Genomic DNA, 8,257 nt, shown 5'->3' with positions numbered 1-8,257 from the left:
CCAACAATTAAGAAGACTCTCTCCATTTTTCCTAGATTTTTTGTAGCATTAAATAAAGTAGAAAGGAAGAAGAAAGGCTAAAGTAAAAATAGCTTTATACAACAGTTTCTGTGTAATTTAACAAGGATTAAACAACTTTGAGAGGACATATTGTGTATTTCCTATTGCCTACACTCTAACTGTTATATGTAGTTCAATAAATCCATCAATACAAATCTTAGATAAGTCCTGCTGATAATGCACAATGAATTTTGTCCCCAATTGACTAGAAGGAAAGAGGAATACTAGATTGCATTTGGGTCATTTTGCAATTCTTCAAATGATCTAATGTTGCTCACTGACTCAAAAACACATTTAAAAAAACAATATTCTCTATGTGACATTGCATGACTATGAATCATGGAATGTCATTGTCTCCAAATGATCAAAATTATGGGTGATAGAAAGGGCAATGGAGACATGCATGGTGGGGTTAATTAGGTTGTGGTATATTAGTAGAATGACTTGCATGCAAGAAGTGGAATAAAAGACATATTACCAAGGAAGGATATGTATGACCTGAAAAAGGTGGTAAAGCTGATTAAGTCTTGTCAGTCCACATACTGCACTGGAATCCAAGAAATTTCAAAAGACTGAAAGCAGGGCCTCTAACACTATGACCAGAACCTCTATGTGGTATTTTGACTTATGGAAGAATTACATGATTGTCCCACATGATAATTCACAAGAATCACATATTCTGGGAAAATGTCATATTGTTCAAGTTCTTTCTATGATATTTTATAGACCAGCTCAGTAAAGAACATCTCAAAGAAGACAATAGAATTCAAATGATTTGTCCAAGAATGTGTTGAGAAGGAATAACAAAAATGTTATTGGACCCTAGATCTTCTAGCTCGCAATATAGTGTGTTTTCATGATTTTCATAATGCTTTCCTATATGAAATTATGTCTTTTTTTTATCTTTTCTTTAGATTAGTATAAACAAAAGTCTCCTGATTAGTGGATCATTTTCTCAGGATGTCTTAATCTCTCCCTAACTCAGTGTAGATAAAAATAGGTAGATCCATAATACTAAGGGGAAAGAATGCAGAAGGAGCATTAATAGAATTGGAAATAATGGAATTATACACAGAAAGTTTATATTCTTACATAGACAATCACTTGGACATGTGCATAATATAGCTTGTTTTTTTCCTTAAGATGAAGATATTACAAATTTATTTAAATACCAGGGTTTTTGTTGTGGTGATTTGTTTTATTTTATCTTTTGTTTTTTTTTTTTGTTTGTTTGTTTTTTGTTATCCTTTAATAAAAAATAAAAATATCCTTTAATAATGAGCAGGGGAGAATTAGGAGAAATGCCAAAGAAGCAAAATGTCAAGCATAAGGAATCAGAAAAGCAAATGTTACAATCATTAAGAACTATACCTCTAATCAGATAATCCATTGGAGTCAAGTATTTATAGACCTAAACAATGCAATCTGGACAACGTAGGAGTCCAATCAGAAAATATCAAGTGAAAAAAGCATTTCAATTACTTGTTGTCATTTGCAGCTACTAGGGTTAAGGTTCATTAGCTAAATGGACCATTGTTGCTGTTTTCTGCTTCTGGAATAGCCTGCCAAGAGCTGAATGAGAGCACAAAGGCCCAAGGAACAGTTGATGGGTTGTATAGTTCAGAGGAAGCACAACTGTGGTCTGGGATGTGGTCTGAGCTTTCAGGCTCTGTGGATGAACATCCACACAGCAGGAGGGCAGAGGCCTCAAGAGCATGGAATGATGTGTCATATCCTCTTGCTAAAGGGATCCTGGAGCAATAGTCATTTCAAATGAAAAGTTAATTCAGAGAGCAGTCAATTCAGCCAACTGAGACAGAAACAGATTAGGAAAGAATCCATACTATGGCCAGTTATGACTTAGAGTGGGAAGTAAACTTGATAACTTTGGGGAAAAAGCAATTGAGGGTTACATCCTCTGAATTTAATGGACATTCTGAGAACCATTGAGTTAGCAAGAAGAAAGTAAATTGTATTGAGACAAGATGGTTACTGAAACACTGAAATTTGAATGAAAATTGTTGTGAGCTTAATAAGATTTCCTTTTCACTTTACTCCATTTTCATTTATTCCCCATCTATTCACAAATGGCCATCACATGCAAAATTCCAAAATAAATAAATGTTCTGCAAAAATAATTGATTTTCAATCCAATTTCCACACACAAATAACAAGCTATAATGTGGTGTGATAGGAATAGTTCTAGAAAACAGGCAAGCTTCATACAGATGCTTGTCTTAGAAAAATCATGCACAGTTCAATAGGAACAATTTGAAATCCAATGATCCTCTGATAATCTTGATAATATTATGAAGATAATCATTCATTCATTCAACAACAACATTTATTGAGCATCCATACCTTAAGTAAAAATGAAATAGAAACTGAGAAGTGTAGCAATAGTGAATGCTTACTGAGATAATGTATGTGAAAGTACTTTGAAAAGTATGAACAACTATAATGATAATGATGCAATCATAACTCTATTGGAGGAAAAGCAACTTGATTTCTAAAAGTAAATCATGCCTGATTATTAACTGGTGGCAAAGAATAATTTATGATCATAATTTATTTAGACTTTCAAGCAATCTTTGAAGAATTGCTTTACCAAATTCTATTTTTTTTAAGACCAGTTAGACTAGGACAAGGGAGAATATTTTGTCCTGGGTATAGGTGTAGCTTAGAAATAAGAAAGAAAGTTCTAGGGTGAGAAGACATTTCTGTACTTCGACAAATGCTTACAGAAAGTTTGAGTAATTATTTATATCATTGTATATGACCTGAGAAATTATATATGGTCAATTTCAAGTTTTACAACTAATTCTAAATTGCTCTGGATAGTAAAATTACACATTGACAAGAATGAATTACAAAAACCAAAACCTTACAAGTCTATCTGAGTGGGGAAATAAGAGATCAATTTAGATATAGGTATAAATAAATGGAAAATATGTAGTGGGAGAAGGGCAATGGGGAAGCCTACACTTTATATGTATAAGATAGACTCCATGTTACAAATAGGAAAAAAACATTGCAAACTGTTTTCAGAAAGCATCCTAGCTCTAATACTCACTAACACTGTGATCACAGGAAAATCAATTAACCCCAGTGAATCTGTTTCCTCATCTTTTTAATAATTAATAATATATACAATCTGTCACTTTGGATTATTGGGGAAAGTTTTTTAAGTGTTCATCAAAACTTAAATTCATTAAAAGCTATGTAATGTGGTTATCATTAGTATTATTGGTCCTATGTTCTGGTGAGGCCACATGGACCAAAAAGCTACTAGTCATCATTTAGAAAGAAATAAAAAGTGAATTATTATTTCAAAATACATGTTCTTATTTGGAATACTAAGAAATCTCATTCCTGTATTATAATAAAGTTATAACAGATCCATAGAAGAGCAATTAAATATTGATGAAAGAGAAACATCTCCATTAGGAAGAGTAAACAAATATGGTATCTCTATTGCTCCTGGCAGAAAAGACAAATCTATTCAAGCATGTTTTGAACACGTTCATAATTTAGAGGTATATTAATAACTAGAAGGAACTACAGATGGTTGGGAGAAATTACTACCTTTCTGGAGTGACATCATGAGATTTGAGGCAGCTAGAAAGTATAATAGATAGAGAGCACTGGACTTAGAGTCATACATAGCTCAGACAATAACTAGCTCTGTGATCTTAGCCAAGTCACTTAACCACTCTGTCTCAGTTTCTTCATCTGTAAAATATGATTGATAATAGCGCCTATCTTTCAGGGAAGGATTGCTATGGAGAATCAAATAAGATAACATTTGAAAAGCTCTGCAAGTCTATAAGTACAATATAAATGCTAGTTGCTACTGTGGTTGCTGTTAATTATTATTTTACATTTCCAACATTGCCTTCACTTCCAGTGTCAGAGAATTTACACTGATCTGAATGAATCATGAGTCTGAGATATTTTGGCATTTTTTCTATTTAGGGCAACTAGGTGTTACAAGTCATAACAGCACTGGTCCTGGAGTCAAGAAGACCTGAGTTCAAATCTGGCCTTAGACACACATTAGTTGTGGGACCCTGGGCAAATCACGTAACCCTGTTTGCCTCAGTTTCCTCATCTGTAAAATGAGCTGGAGAAGGAAATAGCAAACCCCTTCAGTATCTTTGCCAAAAAAATTAAATGGGGTTACAGAGAATTATACATACCCGAATAACAATAGAACATTTTTATATGTTCAGTATATATTACTAGATCCTGTGATGTATAAATAAAGATAGAGACAAAAAAAAAAAAACCTCTCATTGAGGAATTTATAATCTAACCAAGAATATGTGCGCGCGTGCACACACGCATATATATATACATATATATGTATATATAAATTAGAGAACAAAAATAGATAGAAAAGAATGTTAGAAACTATACAAAAGGTCTAAGAAAAAAAGTGAGAATAAGATTGGAACTTTGTTAGGAAATGAATAGTGATGGGGTAATTCATAGAATAATATCTGGAAGAGACGTAGGGACCTTCTCCAAGGAACTGAGGCTCACAAATACACAGCTAGTAAGTGATAGAGATAAGGTTTACCCTCAGATCCTTTAATTACACCTCTAGCACTCCCTCTATCTACCGCATAGTGCTGTTTGTTAAACCTTGAGTTGAGTGTTGAATAAAATCACCTAGAGTAGGTATAATACAATAAAATGAGTGTTGGTTCTGGAATAAAGAACCCCACTTCAATCTTGACTGGGGATAATGATCCCCAGTTTGACCTTGGGAAAATGATTCAATTTCTAAACCTGAACTTCAACATCAATAAGATGAGAAGACTGTACAAAATGACTCCTAAGGTCCCTTCCAGATCCAAACCTGTGACAGATAATAAGTTTCTTAAAAGAGGCTTCCTCCAGAAATCAGAAATAGCAAGACACAAAGTAAGAAACATCTGGAAGGAGGAAGTAGTGATATTTACTTAGAAACAATGAAAGGTTTTGAATATAAACTGCCCCCACTTACCCACCAAAGACTACTTTTGTTAAAAGTCTAAAAGCTATGTCTTAATGTAGACAACTCTGTTAGCTGAAAAAATTAATAGTGATAACATGAATAATTGAAATCTATAAACATCCCCCATATATCATTTTAGCTGATATTTAGTTAACCAGATTATTGAACACCCATGGGGTGGATAGAACTATATAATAATTACAATACTCTTCTCTACCAAACCTGCTGACAGGAAACAAAATTACCACATCTGATTTTCAGCTTCTTTTATTTGCCCTGTCCATCATCTGGCAGAATTGCTAATGAGCAATGACATGTTGAAAATGGAGGCAGACAGAGGGAGGAGAAGAAGGAGGAGAAATACAAGTCCTGGATAACCTGAAAATTAAGAGGCCATTCCTGAATAATTGAAACTTGATGATGACTATTTGCTTGAATAAAAATCATCCAATTAATACATTTTAATTATTCCCATAATTAGTGAAAACCAATGTATGTCCCTGAGAAATCTATTGCTTTCTAAACTCTAAATTCTGAATGAGCTGTTCCTCTGCACCAATGGGATCTACTTAGACAGAGGGAGTTTACATTCTGCAGTATGTGCCTCAAGTTATTGGAATGTATATGCTTTTTTTTTAAGTATATGCATTCACATATATCCATACACATACACACACTTTTTCCTCTCTGGAAATGTATGTTATATTTTCTACCCCTAACATTATGATTTCTCTCTATGTAAATGCATTATACATATAGACAAATTATATAATATGTTTGTGTACAATTTATATATATATATGTATGTATATACATGTATGTATATATATACATATGTATATATGTAAAATATGTATAAGATATATATATCTTATACATATTTTACATATATACATATGTAAAATATACTTATATGTGCATAAATCACAACACTGGGGGATAGAACATGTGTGTGTGTGTATGTGTAAATCATAAGCCTATGAGATAGTACCTTTGTAAAGAATGAAGGCATAATAAAATCAAAAATGCCAAAACTGGGATCAGGGGAAAGCTTTTTGAGGTCTGGATAATTAAAGGGAAAGGGGAAATGTCTAAGAGGGAAGAAACAGAGATCTGGCTCCTTAAGACTTTCTCTGGGTTTACAGAAAAGGGAAAAAAATTATATTCTAGGAAATCTGGCCCTGATTATAACATTAGTAGATGGTGATCAATAAAAATAGTTCATTCAGAAATTACTATTACATATATAACTGGAGGGACCTTTGTACTGTATTTTATAGGAATTGAATATGTGAATAAGGTACATGAGAGCAAGTAATTTTAGCAAATACAGGAGTACACATTCCTATATTTGAATAATTATGCAATACAGTTCTGCATTTAATTATGTGTCCTGATCATATTTCCATTATCTTTTTCATATGACATGTGAAAACTCACCAATAATACCTGAAATATGTAATTCTTATATCAGAGGCCATTTGTTTGACATTCCCAGCAATTCTGGCTAGTCCAGAAGAGTTATTGTTGTTGACAAGGAGCCAACTGGGGATTGTGATATTATAACATATATACCCTTAACAGAAAAGGGTAAGAAGACAGAGACTAGAGCTAAATAAGAATGTCAGGATGAATTGTATGCCATCATATAGTATAAAATGTGGTCTCGTCTGTGGGGAAGGATCTCTAATCCACAGGGTAGAGAAGATAGAAATTAATATTTTGAACTGGAATTTCTGTTCACAAAAAAAAGAGAATAAGTTGAAAATAAAACTGTCTTAATCTATTCAGTGCACTTGCCGTGAAGAAAAATTGGATCTGAAAACATTATAAATATCTGTAATTTTTTTTTAAGATTTTGAGAGGAAGCTACACTTTAAATGTTTGTATACACCCTTTTGTTATCATTGACCCTCTTTGAAAACAAAGGGCAAACAACAATAAAAAGTTGAACTTAATTTATCTCAAGCCATATTAATCCCTAAAAATGGATTGTATTTATCATCACTCCTAGAAATATTATACATTTCAATTCTGAATTAGCATTCTTTGCTATTCATAACTGGGTACCTTGGAAAATGAGAATATGATGCTCCTGAGCTTCAGGTAATATGATGAATCACTCCTATTAATATCGCTTGTTTTATTACACTACAGGGTTTGCAAAACATTTTACTTGTGATAATTCTGTTTAATAGGGTAAGTGTTATTTTCACATTCTTATTAATGAGGAAACTGAGGTTCAGGAACTTTATGTTAGTTTGATAACATATCAAATCATATAATCACATAATCATGTGGCTACTAGGTATTTGAAGTAGGATTTGAATTCATTTCTCCTGAATTCAAATATGATTCAGACTACCAAGCAAAGATGGTTCCTCAAAGAGTTTAGACTATGTTAGAAACAATAATGACATATTTGAGATGCTTACAGTACAATTATGGACAATGTGTCCCTTGCTATAGGTATGATAGAAGTCATGATAAAGAGATCAGAGTGGATTATAGTGGTCAAAGAAGGCCCTAGTAAGAAGATGAATTTTGAGCTGAATCTGGAAGGTTGAATGATATGTAGATAAGTCCAGAAGGGAAGGTAGAGAGACCTCATCAACAAAAGCATAGAGGAGAAAGGTCAGTAGCACTTATGGGAGACAGTGAGAAGACCAACTTGAGTGTAACAGTGTATGTATTTAAGCATGTAATGGGGGGGAAAGATTTATATAATTAAAGAAGAATAAGATTAGGAAAGATCTTTAATGGTAGGGAGAAACACATGGAGTTAGTATGATGAATTATGTGAAGCTACCATAAATTATTGATTAGAATGAAATAATATAAATAATATTTTAGGAAAATCAGTCTGGCTAATGTATTGGATGTAGGATATGATAGATCTTTAATTACAATGATGGCAATGGCAATGGCAAGAGAAGTCAGACAATGTGGCAAAATGACAACAGTATTGAATAAGAATCAGAAGATCTGGGCTTCAGTCCGAGGTGTGCTGCTAACTAGCTCTGTGACATTGGGCAAGTCATTTATACCTTGATTTCTCATCAATAAAATAAAAATGTTAGAGTAGATAATGTTCTTGTTCTTTTGCAGTTTTAAAATATTATGAGGATAAAAATCCAAGATATATTATTGAATATTGAATGAACAAAGGACAACGAATTTAGTAAGTATCAGACA

This window comes from Sarcophilus harrisii, chromosome 1 (genome assembly GCF_902635505.1).
Source record: "Sarcophilus harrisii chromosome 1, mSarHar1.11, whole genome shotgun sequence".
In the NCBI taxonomy this organism is placed as follows: Eukaryota; Metazoa; Chordata; class Mammalia; order Dasyuromorphia; family Dasyuridae; genus Sarcophilus; species Sarcophilus harrisii.
The sequence above is the reverse complement of the archived record's forward strand: the minus strand, read 5'-3'. Positions refer to the sequence as shown.